This window comes from Ictidomys tridecemlineatus, chromosome 6 (genome assembly GCF_052094955.1).
Source record: "Ictidomys tridecemlineatus isolate mIctTri1 chromosome 6, mIctTri1.hap1, whole genome shotgun sequence".
NCBI lineage: Eukaryota > Metazoa > Chordata > Mammalia > Rodentia > Sciuridae > Ictidomys > Ictidomys tridecemlineatus.
Genome location: NC_135482.1, coordinates 38960436 through 38977851, shown reverse-complemented (window position 1 = coordinate 38977851; position 17416 = coordinate 38960436). Strand labels below are relative to the sequence as shown.

At 37.5% G+C, this 17416-nt stretch overlaps 1 protein-coding gene and 1 pseudogene across 1 annotated transcript in view; one reads left to right on the top strand and one right to left on the bottom strand.

Moving 5' to 3' along the window:
* Positions 1 to 17416, top strand: part of Nav3 (neuron navigator 3) — a 781792-nt gene that overhangs the window by 104130 nt on the left and 660246 nt on the right. The window lies entirely within an intron of this gene.
* LOC120888747 (U2 spliceosomal RNA) lies at positions 8221 to 8395 on the bottom strand (annotated as a pseudogene).

Sequence of the window (17416 nt, the reverse complement as noted above, 5' to 3'; positions counted from 1 at the left end):
TAGAATGAAAGTTCTCAAGGTTTGGCCGGGGGACTCTTGGATACCCCCCAAATCTTTCTGATGTCTATAAATTCTATGAATCTGTATATTTCAGTGAAAACGGTGCATCACAACAGAATCTAACTAAATGTTGAAAACCCAGATAGAAAAAGATTTATAAAAATGTAGAACAAGGGATAGGATTGTGGCTCAGCAGTGGAACGCTCGCCTAGCACGGGCAGGGCCTGGGTTCGATCCTCAGCACCACATTAAAAAAAAAAAAATGAAAGCATTGTGCTGTGTCCATCTACACCTAAAAAGTAAATTAAAAAAAAAATGTAGAACAACGTCACTCTATTCGTCTTTGAAAAATTTTTATTGTTACATACTTAGCCTTGCTGTAGCCTATACATGTTAAAATCTAGCTTAACGAATGATCAATATTTAAAAATGGGCTGCAATTTTAATTCTTTATGAGTAGATATGGATAATCATAACCCACATAATCACTGACGTTCCTCAGTTCATTTTGAGGTTGGCAGGAATTCTGAGATGAAAAATTGAGACCTGCCTTTTCTATCACCTCCTAAACTTACAGTTCCCAGTGTGCTTTTCTTTAAAGTAAAGGGGCTTTGTTAGGATTTTCATTTTAGTATCTGATATAAGTGAGAAAACAATATTGGCATAAGTGGTGGTGATTGTGGGTGGGGAGGTTGCTGCAGAGTGTTTTGTCTGAAATGAAGTCATCGTTGAGTACAGAAAGAGAATGAACAACGGCAGCTTGCCACCAGACTTCACCAAATCTCAATATTTTATTTGCTTCACATTTTCTTCAAACCATAATGCTGTCTTATTCTCAAGGGGAATTATGTTCTGAGTTTAATGTTTATCATTCTTACATGTATTTTATTCTCTTTATGTAGACATGGATTATAACATCATAAAATGTTTATCATTCTTATATGTATTTTATTCTCTTTATGTAGACATGGATTATAACATCATAAAATGTTTTGGAGTGTTTTGAAGTTAAAAGGTAGACTAAGTTCTTTCCATTCATTGTGGAGTTTTGGGGATATATCCCTGTTACCACATGTAACTTTATTTTTACTGGCGCGTGATGCCCTTTTGTACAATCATATCTTGGTGGATTCTTTGGCCTAAAGATAGACCAAAGTAGTACTATACTTTTATAAAAGTGCTGCATCAATATTTTGGTGGGGAGGGGATACCAGGGATTGAACTCAGGGGCACTCATGAGCCACATTCCCAGCCCTATTTTGTATTTTATTTAGAGACAGGGTTTCACCAAGTTGCCTAGTGCTTTGCTTTTGCTGAGACTGGCTTTGAACTTGAGATTTCCTACCTCAGCCTCCCAAACTTCTGGGATTTCAGGTGTGCACCACTGGCTGTGACAATTTTTGAAAAAGTTATCTTGTATACATGAGATTTCCTCTAGACCCTCTTAAGGGTGGAATTTGTAGATAAAGGATATTGATTAGTTTCCTATGATAGCTATAAAAATTTTTCACACACTTGTTTAAAAAAATCAGATTGTTCTCTCAATTATAAAGATCAAAAGTCTGGTTTCATTGGGCTAAAATAAGTGTATGGACAGGGCTATGTTCCTTTTCAATTCTGGAAAGGAGAATATTGTTTTTAACTTGAGCAGAAAAGGCTTCTAAAGGTCATCTGCATGCCTTGGCTTGTGATGACTTCTTCATTATTAAATACAGAAGTGTAGCATTTCAAATCTCCCTTTGGCCTGACCTTCCTACCTCTTTGCTATTACAAGGACCTTTGTGATTACATTGGGCCCACCTGAATAATCTTCCCACCTCAAATCCATAACTTAATAAAATCTGCAAAGTCCCTTTTTGTTATGTAATGTGATTTGTTTGTAGATTTTTGGTATTATGAAACCATGAGTATGAATATCTTTGGCTTTACTAGATGTCCACACATGACTTTCCAAAGTGGTTTTACCAAGTTTTGCTTCCACTAGCAGTACAAGAATTGGTCAACTTCCATATCAACATTTGATATTTTCAGACTTCAGTATGTTTCCTCTTTGAGAAATAAGGTTTTTTCTTATTAACAATGATGAGCATCTTTTCGTTGTTGTTGTTGTTGTGTGTGTGTGTGTATTTGCTCTTTTGCATAAATTTTCTTATGTTGTATATTACCATTATGCAAACATAGTTGGACTGTTTTAATTAAGACTATTTGCTCATATTCTCTTTCACACAGCTTTGTGAGATCTTCTTGCAGATCATTTCTGGGAATTATATTTTACTAGACAGAAACACTTAACTGTATTACCTACAAACTGACAGTTATCAAAATGTAGAGTAAAACCAATATCAGGCTTAATATTAATTGAAGTTTATCCAGAGACATTACCAGCAAACTACTTATGTATCTAATACTGTTCTTCATGAGTATATCCTTGGCCATTAAAAATATGAACATATTTAAAACCATTGTGCTTATTCATGATTGCCCCAAGAATGTAAGTTCCATCTGCATCATTTCTATGGCAGTTCTCATAATCTCTCTCTTTTTTTTTTCAAATTTGTTTCTTTTTAGTCATACAAGATGGTAGAATTCATTTTGACATAGTTATAAAAGCATGGAATATATCTTGTTCTAATTCAGTCTCCAATATCATAGTCTCTCACCTGATTTCCCTTCTTTTAGTATAATATACCATCTGCCTAATTCATATGCAGCCCAGAAGCCAGACAGATCTCTCTCCAGAATTCCTTGAGGAAAATATTCCTACAGATGCTTCTAACAGATTTCATAACCTTTTTTTAATCCATGGACCTTTTAGAATTTAAAGATGGTTATGTTTCCTTTCACCATGTGTATGTATATTTCTCCCAAATACATACAATATAATCATACCTCTAGAGTGTGAACATGCCACATATAGTCTGTCTTCCAAATTAAAACATAGGAGTTGCAGAATAAAGATGAACCTGATTAATTTACAAATCAAACTGTGGTGCCCTTTATGATCTGACCCCTTGCCAGATTAATCTCCCACTACTATATCCCTCGAAAAGATTCTGCTACTTGAAATTCTTCAAATATGCTGTGCCCTTAACAGTTCAAGTTAACACAGATTCTGGCAGCAGGAATCTTACATCTATTTCTCTATCTGATAAGCATTTTAATATATAGCATACTGTTCATGCCTTTGCCAGATGCTTTAGATAGCTTTCAATAATTTTATTTTCTCCTTTTATCAGCTTAGAATAGATTGATCATGTCAGCAACCCTGGAGAATGAAAGACTGTTAATTCTGCAGCATGTAAAAACACACACACATACACACACACACACACACAGAACAAAACAAAACAAACAAAAAAACCTGGTATCATAACTTGGCTATCTTCTTAAAAATCCTGTTTCTCAATGCCTTGAAATGTTCTACAAGTCACCTCTTTTTAGGTGGGAAAAGTGAGAGCCAGTGTAGTTACAATGAAGATGGGTTCTAAATGCAGATAAGATAATCAGCAACTTCACAGTTGCAAGTTGGACAAAATGCATTGAAGTTTATTTTAATGAAGATGTTTTAGTCCATTTTGGGTTGCTATCACAGAATATTATGGACTGGATGATTTGTTAAGAAAAGATTAGTTTATGGATCTAGGGGCCAAGAAATCCAAGAGCATGGTATTGGCATCTGCTCAGCTTCGGTTAAGGCCTTCTTGTTGCTTTTGGACATTGCACCAAGCAACAGAGAGCCAAGGAAGATGAACCTACTCACCCCTGAGAATTAACTTGCTTTCATGAGGGCAATATTACTTCCTTCATGTGGTGTAGCCCTCATGGCCTATATATCTCCCATTAGGTTCCACCTTCCAACACTGCTGCATGGGAGTTATGGTTTCAACACCCAAACTTTTGTGGGACACATAGCAAAGGATATTAGATTAATGTAACCAAAGTACACCATTATGTTCTTATCAGTTATAACCTGACCTAAGCCCCAGCCCCATTTTTCTGTGACTGCCTTGGCCATATCATTTTTGAGTTGTCTTTTCTTGAGTATTTTCTCACAGAAAAATAGCTACCAGGTTCTAGGCCACATACTTCATACTACAGTATCTAAAAGTGCATTGAATGCCCTTTCACAATACTAGAACAGGAGACTTAGAATTGACTTTGTTTGGAACAATTTAGACCACATGCCAATCCTGTGGTGAAGGGAAACTCAAGTATTAAGGTGGTTTATCCCAGAGTCACTGGTCATCTATTACATAAATGTAGCACATTTAATGATGGGCATCTGGATAAAAAAAAGTAAGATCAAGCCCAAGGGCACAGATTCTCCATACACCACATCTGGACCTGGAACATTTAACTAAAGCTTGAATGATTATAAAGGAATGGGATGAATGAATGAATGAATAAATAAATAGTTTAAGGCACCACACATTATATGGCAGAACCCTAGTTTCCTCATCTTAAAAATGAACATCATATTATCTACCATTGAGGGTTATAAGTGTCAGGAAATGTGACAAGTCTGCAATTTTACCCTATTTATTAGCTTAATAAGTTAGCCTGCCAGAATTTATGTTTGCTGGCAAGAGACAGACTTCTGATCAGATGCAAAGGATTTCATTACTCAGAGCAATAGTAGTAGCCGGAGCATTAACATTTGGACTAAGTCTCTGAGCTCCTGTCCCCAGAGGGCAATGCAGAGATCGGCGAGAGGTGAGTGATGCTTGCACATGCAGCGGCTTGCATTCTAGAAAAGGAACCATGACCAAAGCTAGGGAAGTCGAATCTCTCATAATATGCTTTCAGCATACCTGCCTGATCTTTGGCTTGGATATAAACATTATCTTTATTATACTGGACAGTAAACAAACTTGCCCTTTGTTGCAGAGAGAGGCACTGATTTTATCTTCCCAAGCTATTTTCTCCAAGAATATCCTTGAAAAGATAGTGCAGAACAAAGGCTGTTTGGTACCTCCACTTATAAGAAATGCATAAATGCTGAGAACTCATGGAAAATGGTCTCCTAATAATATCCACACTTTGTTTTTATACCATCTTGGCTTCTGGAGAATTTTCCCATGAGTATGTCATTCCATTGGGCACTCTAATTAATCTGGCTGGCAGAAGCTGGACCAAATCTGTTTAATTTGTCTCATACTGTATTTAATTAAGGCTTTTATCAATAGGATTCCAAGTGGCATGATGAGGCTAACTTCATCCCCCAGGGTTCCAACCATGCTGTCCAGGATTCCAACCCTAGCTAACAGAACAAATCCTGCAAAACACTGGTCTTAGAAAACCTGGTGACTTTCTCAAGTTTCTGGCGTCTTTCCATGTGGCTTATGGCATCAATACAGGCATAGCAGGATGTGCTAGTGATCATTTGTCCTCTGCCTTGGACCATGGCAGATAAGGCAGGTAAGTAGGTCCAGGGCAGTGATCTGAGACGGACTGGAATATCATCTTCCAGGGCCAAGATGAGGCCATTTATCACTGTAGCTAAAGTTTGAGACAGATTCCAACTGACCTTTCTCATTAGATGGCCATGCCACTGTAGTGAAGACTGCCCACAGGGTGGGCATAAGTAACAAGTCCGTGGTGTCTCCAGGAAACTCCCCAATACAATGTTTTCTACTTATGGGGGACTTAAATATCACTGTTTAACAGAATCTGGCTTTTGTCCCTCTTTTTATCTTACCTAGCTCCTAACTTCCAATCACTTTGCATTTTTTAAGTCCCTGTATTTGCAATGTTCACTATAACACTTAGCCCTTGCTGAAGCTGGGCCCTCCATGTACAATGAAATTCTTATCAACATCAGCCTAATTAACTTCCATTCACCCTTTGTTGTACTGTGCTGTTTCCACTACCTTATACTGTGTCTTATATTGATTGCTGCTCCATAGCACTTATCCCAATTTTAATTGACATTAGTTATTTCATTAGTATCTGTCCATTGCCATGCTGTATGCTCTGTGATGGATCAGAATTACATTTGGTTTTGCTCATCATTGTATTCATATGTCTATTGCACACAACCAGTAGAAAGTAAGCACTTATTAAATGAATTTTAAAAGATATTTAAAACTGTTTGAAAAAGATATTAGTGTCAAGCCCGTGATGTGATGAGTGAGCCCTCATTTATCACAGGTGGCTCATAATTGACTGTAGTTTGACAGACCAATAAGGAAGATCCAGTGAGCAGACATTAAGTGAAAATACAGGAGGTGTGCAAGCTCAGAAAAGGAAGCAAACAAGTAAGGCAGACCAAGAAAAGAATGTTTAAAGCATTGGGAAAAACACACCTGGAGGCTAAAGGGTACAGCATTTTCTTACTGGAAATCAGCAGCAGCCTACCAAATGGGCAGGCAGCAATTAATCAAGAGGTGACATAAGTTATAACTAAACCCCAGGCTGCTTGGAAGACTTAATAATCTATCAGAAAGCCAAGGTACCAAAATGATGTTTGGTGATTTGATTCCTCAGTTCCTCAAAGGGTTCAGGGTAGGGAAACCCTCAGGGTGGTGCCTGGGTTGAATTCTCTTACTCAAATGAATAATAGGATTCTCATGAAGCTACTATTCCATAGATGCCTGGAAGTTCTTTAGTTTCATCTGCACTTTTAGGTTTTTTTTTTTTTTTGTCTTTGTCGGGGTAGTTCATTGAGTCCTGAAAGTATAAATTTTTTCTCCACTTGTCTGTGTAAGCCCCTCAAAGTCAGGCACTCTCCTTACTCTCTGTATCTCAATTGCATGGCATGGTGCCTGGTCTTGTAGTTTCCACCAAGCTCTGACTTATCTTGGTATATAATCTCAGTTTACTGGCTTTTTCCTTACTTCAGCTTTGCCACGGAGCTATCAAGGCTCTGACGATTCTTGTGACAACTGTATGAAATAATTTTCTAGAAAGAATGTATAGTGCCCAATGAATGTTAGATTTTATTGTTAGGGATTTGATAAGGCCAGGAATGGTGACACACAGTGATTTGGGTTGCTGAGGCAGGGGGATTGTAAATTCAAAGCCAACCTTATCAACTTCATGAGGCCCTGTATTTAAAAAAACAAAAAGGGCTGGGGATGTGGCTCAGTGGTTTAGTGTTGGTGGGTTCAATCCCCTGTACCAAGGGTCAGGGCAAGGCAATAGGAAAGCCCACCCTTTCTAAGTTTTGATAAATAAGGGTGTGGGAATCTTAAAGTCAGAACATTAATAGGTATGTGTAATTGAAAGTTGGGAGGCTCACCTGGCCTTTTCTCCATCCAGTGGTGACCTGGGGTTCCAGCATTCTCCTCTCTCCTGGTTCTGTATGTGCCCCAGAGCCTCCTTGGAATTTTTAACTGTATCTTCCATCCAGATGGCCAGTGAGTGGAAAGAGGGTATGGAGGATCAAACTGGCCCTTGTAAGGTCCAAGTCTAGCACTGATTTAATTCTCTGCTACCCATGTTCTATTAGTCAGAATCCAGTCACACAGCCCCAGGAAGTCAGAAGACGACTAGAGAATTAGATTCCAGTGTCCCTCCAAATGGGCAGGACTGCCTTGTTGTAATGTTTCTAATGAAATAGATTTCATTAATAATAGCCAACTATCACTCGTGGCCAGCATGAATATCATGTTCATTGCAGTTAATTTAGTTTTATTAACATCTGTATTGTTATTTTCATTGTTTGTATTTACAAATTGCCTGGTGTGGCCGTATCCAACCTATGGCTATATTTAATCTGACAGCTGGAAGACCAGTGGGGAAGATGGCACAAACAAGGGACCGGCCTCCAAACACACGCTACGAAATCATGAAGCTGTTTCATGTCTTGGAAACTGCAAGAACCACAGAGATACTTCTTTGTGATATCTATTGATTTCTCATTAAACTCCCCTTTGATTTAATTATGGGTTTAAATAGATCACATTTTCAGCATTAATAAACTCCAGCAGCTTCATATTTGACTTTGAAATTATAGTTAAACTAAAGCTTTTTCTAATAGGAGATTAAATATAAGTATATAGTCCATCTCATTTGTTAACTGCTAAAAAGCTTATAATACAGTTATTTCTCAAGATTCCTGTTCCATAGGCCAGGAACAGGAATTATCTCTTTCACTAAGAAGAGGTGCTTTTTTCTTACAATGAGACAATCGACCATCCTCACAGTGGCAGGCATCCACTGGTTCTTTGGCATTATTTTTAGTTAGTTATCTGTAGTTTTTTTTTTTTTTTAATGGATGAGGGGTGCACTGTTCCTGGAAGTACTGCAATACCAGGTTGATGCATGGAGTAGACGGAGCAAGCTCCTATTCCAACTCCCTGCTCCAAAAATCCTCAGATAGAGGACGTATCAGATATTAAACTGATAAGAACAGATTCTACAGTTGACCTTAGCCAAAAGGCCGAGAAGTGATTATAGTTTTAATTCATTTAACAAAGAGCATTTTTGATTCCCTAAGCTATGAAAAATAATAATAAAAAAAAAGTGGGTAAGTGTCCTCCCTATTTTAAACCTCAGGGATAATCAGATGCATTACAACTCTGTTAAGCCCAAGGCCGTTTAATAACTTGCACACCCCAGTCATAAGAATATATAAAACAAGTAGGGCATCACCAACTTAAGTAGGACATTTCCTTTCTAAACATGGAGAAGCAGCAGCATTGTATTGACCCAATGGAATTAAAACTCTGCTTCATTCTCTTCACCTTTGCAGTCATTTAAGACTCTGAGAAACTCTTCGTGTGTTATTGGCACGTTGACTTTTGAGCATGATCAGGTGTTTTTCTTGCATATAATCAAAAGTGCCTGATGTGTGTTAGAGTAGTGTGTGGGAGAGTGAGGTCTGGTTTATAAGATTGTTAATACAGCCCTGGTTAGGGTCTTATACTTCCCCTGGTTGTGGGGCCTCCTGCTCTGGGGGCAGAAGAGAGAAGAGCTTAGTGTAAATCTTAAGGTTTATCCTTCTTGATTTTTAGATAGCTTTAAATCTAGATAGTAAAATTGTCTGGATTCTACATTAGGGTGCATGATATTGGGGTTAAAGTCTCATTATTGAATATAGCTTTTCTCTAAGTCATATTCGTTCATATTATCTGTCCTCCAAAATCCTCTTTTCCCTTTGGCTTACGTCTTATTTCCTACTCTTCTCCCTTCATGACCCTGGTAGCCCATTTTATCTTCTCTGTGTATTTGACTTTTTTCCTTTTTACAGTCAACATGTGAGTGCATAACAATATTTTTTAGTGCCTGGCTTATTTCACTTAGCATTAAATCCTTCAGGTTCGTCAATGGTGTGCAAATGAAAAATATTCCACCATAAATATATATTATAATTTTTTTATCACTTTACCCACCAATGGACACTTGAGTAGTTTCTGTATGTTCTGTTATTTTTCTTTTCTTCTTGCTGTGCTGGGATCAAACCTAGGCCTTACACATGTTAGACAAGCTCTCTGCCACTGAACTAAGCCCCACCCCACTTATTTCCTTGTCCTGGCTGTTAGAGATCTTGCTGCAATGAACTTGGGATGCATATAACTTTATAATGTGGTGTTTTCACTGCCTTTGGGCATATTCTCAGAAGGAGGATTTCTGGGTCATGGTAGTTCTGTTTTTAATTTCTTTAGGACCATCCACACACTGTTTTCCAAAACAGCTACACCAATCTACATTCCCACTGATAGTGTACAAGGGTTCCCTCTTCTCCACACATGTACCAACTCTTGTGATCTTTTGTCTTTTTGATGATAGTCATCTGAACAGGGTATGAGGTGATGACTTGGTTGTGGTTTTGATGTACATGTCCCTGGTTTGTGATGTTGAGTACCTTATCATACCTTTTGTCCCTGTGTATGTTGTCCTTGGAGAAAGCTCTCTTCAGACATTTTTAACCATTTGTTGAATTTGGGTTCCTTTTCTGGCTGTTGAATTGTGTGAGTTCTTTATATTTTTGAATATGAACTCCTTATCAGATGTATGGTTTGCAACTATTTTTCTCCCAATTTGTAGGTTGTCTTTGTTTTTTTGGATTGTTTCCTTTGTTGTGCAGAAGCTTTTAAGTTTATAGTTCTATTTATTTGAGCTTTGTAGTCTGAGCTTTCACTGTGATACCCAAAAAATCATTGCCAAGTTCGAGGTTGAGCTTTTCCCTATGTTTTCTTCTAGGTTCAGGTCTTCATTTGGGTTGATTTTGGGGTTCATTTTTGGATGTGTTTTAAATCAAGAGTGTCTTCTCAAAAAAGGGCTAAAGTTGATGCTCAAGGATTGTAGCTTTCCTGGCCATTGTTTCCAGTTTTTTCTTTATTCACCTGTGTTTAGTGACCACATCGAGGAACCACTGAAGCCTATCACACGGGACTCAGATAGTCTTAAAGTGAATTATTTATCATCATAAAACTTCTATCTAGTAAGATGTCAAGGACATATTTGTGTCACTAAGACCGTCTTGGACCATGACGGGAACCCAAGGGTTCATTAAGAATGGCATTGTTGTTTTATTGGCTTTACTTTCTTTTGATGTGTTGTATTTTTGTATTTTATGTGTGCTTAGCAGCTTTGTGCACAGCTTTATTGCCTTCTAAACTAAGCAAATAGAACAAACTCTGGTGGTGCAAAGTGCTAAGTGAGCAAGCCGCAGGGAACACATTACAGGAGGCTATTTGGTCCCTCCGCTCTGCTGTGATTTGCTTTCTAGTGCAATTCAGGAGGCTGGTCATGGTCTACTAAGTTCTAAATAATCTGGGCTTACTCACCTCAGAAATTAGCTCTTCCTTATACCACCACTACAATTAATCATGGTCCATCTTTATTGTATTGTATATGGGAATGTCTACAAATACATCATTTAAGAGGCTGTTCCTACAACCTTGACCCCTTGTTGGTAATGAGAGGTGGTGTGGGTAGTGGTTAGGGCTACCTGAGACTTTAGGTTAGGCTTTCTGAGACTGCAATATGCATGGTAGTTCTGGGATGTTGGTCAATTTACTGTAACCAGTGCTGCTGTTACTTATAAGAACAAACTACTATTGCATGTAAAACTACTACTGCATGCATTATTGTTTCCATTTTATAGATGATGAGACCAAGAAAAATTTTTGACACTCTGATGCTCAGAGTCTTCAGCTACAAAATGAGAATAATAACAGTGCTGAATTAACAGAAAGGTGGTAAGGGTTAAATGAGATTTTTTTGTATATAATAGAACATTTTATAAATATAAGCTTAATAAATATTAGCTTTTATTATTACAGTTGTATCTGGTATAAGTAATATGATAGATATATATATTTCCTATTAAATATGTCTATATACATATATAAATTTCATGTGTGACTATAAATAATTGATTTAGAAGTGATATTGTAGGGCTTTATATCACTTGAGATAATATCACAAAAGTGTATGAAATTTGGTTTTTAATCTAAAACCATCTATTTCATCCATGTGGACAAGGACATTACTTTCTGTGCTTTTTGGGGAGAAGGAGGGTCATTCTGACTCCTGATTCCTGGGAATTTATGTATCCATGAGGGTTGCTGAGAGATGCCATTCTGCCCCAGGCGTGATTGCTGTCAGATGAGGCTGTGCCTGAATGCTCTTGGCATGATGTTTATTCTAAGGCTGAGACCCAATAGAGTATTCATCATGAAAAGTATATTTAATATTTGGAAGACTGCATTCAAAATCCACATATATAGTATTCTATTCCTTTATTTTAATCTTTTTTTAAAGAGAGGAAATGAGACTTGTTATTTGGAAAACTCATGTTTTGGGATGCTCTTGTGTTTATAATAATGTCAAGTTACTTCAAGGTCTGGAAACAGACTCTGGAAGAGATAATTTAACTGTTTTTGTGTACAAATGTGCAGCAACCATATGAAATCAATGTTTTGTCCAATCCACCACAATCACCTTGTAGCATGTATCTTCGTATGCATTTGGAGTGATCGGAAACAAAACACCATTTAATCAGAAGACATCCGATAATTAATCATTTCTTGTATCTGCATCCCCCCCTCGCCCCCCGAAACTTGTTTGCAAAAATGAAGACTTCCAAACATTCACTTTAACTTTGTTGCTTAGTAGCACATTTTCAGTGCTGAAGTGGCTTTTTTACTAAATTTCTCAGATGATAACTATTATTCTCCCCAGCTGTTCTTGGGCCTTCAAATCTCTGCTAATACTGAGATTGCTGACTCCATCTAGCAAATTCAACTTGTCTATTAAGAATAACAATAGGTGGGCTTGTCATTATCATGCATTGGGGTAGCCAGAATAGAAAGAATATGAACAGAGAAGCAGGTGGAAATAAAAATGCAGAACCAAACAAAACCTTGAAAAATCTCAAAACAAAGGAGCAGTAATCCTGCAATCCTCAGTCCCTATTTTATGCAAAATGAATCTGACTCATCTTCCTTAAATATTATTTTCATAAACAGTTACAAGAAAGGACAAAAAGAAAACACTGATACTTACAAAAGTATATGTAATGCCTGCTTTCTTTCTCTTACAAAAAATATTGTACCTTTTTGTGACTTGTTATAAAAATTTATTTGTAAAGAATTCCAGTTGATTTTACTTTGCAGTTTGCAGTTTAGAATATTGCCTTTTTACTTTTGAAACCCTGGTGAGGTGAATATGCAATGTTTGATGTATCTTGGGATGATACCTCTAGTGGTTGTATTTTGTGGCAGCCACTGTGGAAGAAATATCTTTAATCAGTGTTTTATTGTGAACCTCTTAATGATGTGAATGCTTTGGTGTTATCTGTGTGGTGGAAAGCAACCAAGGAGTTGATAGAACAGAATCCATTTTTTGTCCTGCCTTTTTTTTCTCTCCTAAAAGGATGATGACCACGTAGAGAATTGCCCTACAAATAATTTAACAAGATTGACTTCAGTTGTTGACCTCAGACATCTTCTTGACAACCATCTCTAACAATGAACTTTGGGGAAAGCTTAATAGTCTCTACACTGTTACTTGGTTGAATAAAGTCCAAGTCCACCCATTTCCTAAACAGTTTAACTGTGGTAGGTACATACCCAGGATGAACAGAATCAGCATCTAACTTGGTGAAGTGAGATTGCTATAGAGATTTGAGATAGAATAAACACATTGGCCTATGTTTCACACTCCCCTGCAATAAAGAATAATGGAGCTAATTGATGTAGGTTGTGGATGGAGACCTTGGCTCTACAAACAGCAACAGGAAGCAGAAACCACTGCCTGAAGAATCCTGCTGCATATTAACAAACCAGCTTCAGCTGGTACATGCTGTCCTGTTGGGATAATTCTGGGAGATAAACTCTTGCAAAGTCCTCTGAGGCTCCTTTATGCCTTAGGGCCTTGGAATTTAATATTCTCTTCCCCAGAACCTCTTGACCTACATCTTTCCTAGGCAGGTGCCTTTCCATTGTTTGGAGTTCAGCTCTGATGTCTGCTTTTCAGAGTCTGCCTTTCCTGACCCCAAACTAAGGCAGCACTGCTGCCATAAACTGTCTCTCAGTTCTTCGGGCATATCACCTATGACTCTACTTATTTATTGACTTGCTGTGTATCTTTTCTCATCCCACTACCGAAATGAAAGATCCAGGGCAAAGGAGGGACCTTGTCTTTTTACTTTGTGCCCTATTGCTTAACAAATAATTTTTGAAGAAATTTGTTGATACCAGAAAATACAGGTATCTCAAGATTTTCTTTTAACAGCTCTTTATGAGTGATAGTGATAGTAATAACAGTAACACTCTCTAAAGTATTTTGAGGGCTGTGTGGAAGGCATCAACCCCAGCACAGAGCTTCACTCATGTTTTCTGATGCCAGTCTCAAAACAATCTAATTTAGACACTATCATTATGCCATATTATGGATGCAGAAACTTTCCTACCACTTGGCAAAGTTCACAAAGCTGGTAACTGGCAAAGTTGGGATTAAAATGCAGACAATTCGATATTAGTCTTTGCAGTTAACTATGTATTTCAGGTCCCAAAGCATTTTTCTCTTGAACATGACACAATTTTCAAGCTTTGCTTTCACATGAATAATTAAGAATACTTGATGGCTGGTGGTGTGACCTGCTATGATAGTTTTAGAATTCCATTTTGAGTAATATTGAATGACAGAATCTCTAAATCTCTAAAGATGGCGTGCGCTCCCTCCCCCCCCCTTTTTCCAAACAGACTCTCTGTTCCATATTCTTAGTCTGTTTTGCAGACTGTGCAAATGGTAATTGTTATTGTCTCAGACATATTATGAAACAAATGTTGTTTTGTATTCAGTTGTCTAGCAAAAATTTTTCTGCTTACATATATCAATTATTTCTACAGTTAGCTGTTCCTTTATTGAGACATGGAGTGGTGTTAAATTGACGAGAAGCTTCTTTTTGGTTGTTTTAACTGTCAATTGTGGTTCAATCAACATTTTCAGTCAAGGGTTTACCCATGATTTATGCATATAACTAAATGAAAGATCATATGTTCTGTTGGAATTTCCTCAGCTCTCTTTGTTGATACATTTTCCATGTTTGTGTAAGATGCAAGCATTAGTGGCCTAAAGTGGTCACATTATTCTCAAGTAAAAATGTAAACTGGAAAGCACACCTTTGACTGACTCACAAAATCATCCAATGCTCTAATCCTCTGTGAAACTGGAATGGTGAGACGCTTTAACATGGGAAATACGTGATTTTGACAGACTCATAGAAAAATATCACAGGTGACTAGTCTAAACCATCATCCATAAACTTAAGTGCACTGAAAATATTTCATTTCTTCATTATATTTTGTAATTAATCCCAGTAGGTCTTCAAATTGGTGGGAGATTTAAGCTAATTTTTAGTGCCCTTTTTCCTCTAGAGTTGTGCAGAGGTCTCAGGGTTATGCATACACAGTAAGATAATGGTGCAGGCTTTTTTTTTTCATTGGTCATCAGTATTTGTTGGTCATTGTTGAGAGGCACCATCATTTCAGAACCAAATGTTTCTCTTGGTTCCAGACTTCATTAATTCTGTTCTTTAATTTGGGTTAAAGGAATCCTAAGCAAAGTGGAGGTTCTAGGAGCCATGATATCTAGACCACCTCTCACTTTGTCTCATGAAGCAGTTCCCCTACTAGGTCTTGCCTCTGCTTCAGAATAGGGTACCAGTCCTCTGACCTGTCTCCTTCCTCATGAGAAAATACTGCTTCCCCACCTTCGGATTCTTCAAAATTACTGTCAACAGGCCAAATCTCCAAAATAAGAAATGACAAGACAATGAACACAAGAAGATAAACAATTGGATATTTCAACAGATTAGTCTGTCCCTGGAAAATGAATACTTTAAAGGAAAGGATTGTTTGTAGCAACCTTTTATGTCCACTTATTTTCTATAACTAAACAGTCATTTGAAGATAAATCTGTGTCTCAGGTGATGGGACCTGAGGTGATGTCTAAGTTGGTTTTACTAAATGTTTGTTCAGAGTCATTGGTAGAAGGTTTTAAGAGACTCTTGAAGAAAGCTGATGTCATCAAAGTCCTGTTCTCATCATGGGAATACTTAAAAAATATTAGGCAGTACTAAAAAGTAATTAAAGAAAGTCCCCCAAGTAAGAGCATTTACTAAGGAGTTTTTCCCACACTATTATGGCCAATTTTCCTTTCCTTGAATAAGCAGACAATTAAGGAATCCCTCACCAGTACTGGCACTCACTCTACATAAAACAGTTGGTGGAGTAGGAGGAAGAGAGCCCCATTCTGGTCTCCCAGGAGCAATTTCTTCTACTAGGAAGTATCAAAAGGCAAGACTTGGGCTGGGAATATAGCTCAGTTAGTAGAGTGCTTGCCACACATGCACAAAGGCCCTGGATTCAATCAGCAGCACCACACACACACACACAAAAAGGCAAGGCTTATGGATATTTGACCATTGTGATATCACAAACCCCAGTTGACTGTACACAAATGTAAAGTGAAACCAGAAAGAAGGCTTTCTTTTCAAGTTCCTGCTCAATTCATTGGAGAAATGTCTTTCCCCCTTCTTGTTGGCACTGAATGTTCTCAGATGTGTTTGGCACTTGGATAAGAATAAGTAGTGTTCAGATTGTTTGCTTGTGGCAGTTCTCTTGCTTTGCATCAATTGTTATTTAAACCTTATTTCTAATTTCACTTTGAAAAGCACATGATAATGGAATTAATTTTGCTTTGATTTGGGGCCTTCTCTGATGACTGAATACTATAATTTACCCAATACACTGACTTTGATATGTTTTTCTTGATTAAGCTTACATAGGTATTGCTTGTCAAAACTGGAGGGGCTCCAATAATTTTACTGTTCACTGAATGTCAAATTAAAAATGTATATGAGATAGTTAAGGATCCTATCCTGGTTAATTATTCAGTTGGAATTTCTGAAGTTCTGTGGTAATGATCTGAAACATTCTGAAGACCAAATGCCTGAATGTTTTAAAAGGGAGAATAAGAAATCCAGCAAACTTTTAAAATTTGTTCTAATTAGTTATACATAATAGCAGAATGCATTCAAATTCATTGGATACAAATGGAGCACAACTTTTCATTTCTATGGTTGTACATGATGTAGAGTTGCACCACATATGCAGTCATACATGTACCTAGGGTTATGTTGTTCATCTTATTCCACCATCTTTCCTACTCCCATGGCCCCTCCCTTTCCCTTCCTCCTCTTTACCCTATCCAAAGTTCCTCCATTCTCCCCATGTCCCCCACCCCCATTATGGTCAGCATCTACTTATCAGAGAGAACATTCACCCTTTGGTTTTTGTGGGATTAGCTTACTTCACTTAGCATGATATTCTCCAATTCCATCCATTTACCTGCAAATGCCATGATTTTATTCTCTTTTAATGCTGAGTAATATTCCATCGTGTATACAAACACAGTTTCTTTATCCATTCATCTTTTGAAGGGCATCTAGGTTGGTTCCACAGTTTAGCTATTGTGAATTGAGCTGTTATGAACATCCATGTAGCTATGTCACTACAGTATGCTGATTTTAAGTCTTTTGGGTATAGATGGAGGAGTGGGATAGCTGAAGAACCCAGCAAATTTGAAAATGCAATATGAAGGATAATAGGGAAAAATAAATGAGATGCAGTCATTTGATTTCCCCTCTATCAGCGAGGCAATTGCTTACTTTTGGGGGATAAAGAATACTCTTGTTATGAATCTGCATTATGTTGTATGTTCGTAGCTAATAAGTCATGTGCACAAAGCTTTCCTGTAAAAAACATACCCAGGCTTATTAGGGTTTGGTCTATGGTACCTGGCAGATGAATGAATGAGCCAGTAGGTTCTTTTTCATTCTGTTGGTTTTACATTTTGATTGACTAAAACCTATGATTTTTAAGAAAGATCATGAACTGTGGTATCACAAATCTTTGAATTTTTCTTATTCTAAAACTAAAGCAAGGCATTTACTTTTCTG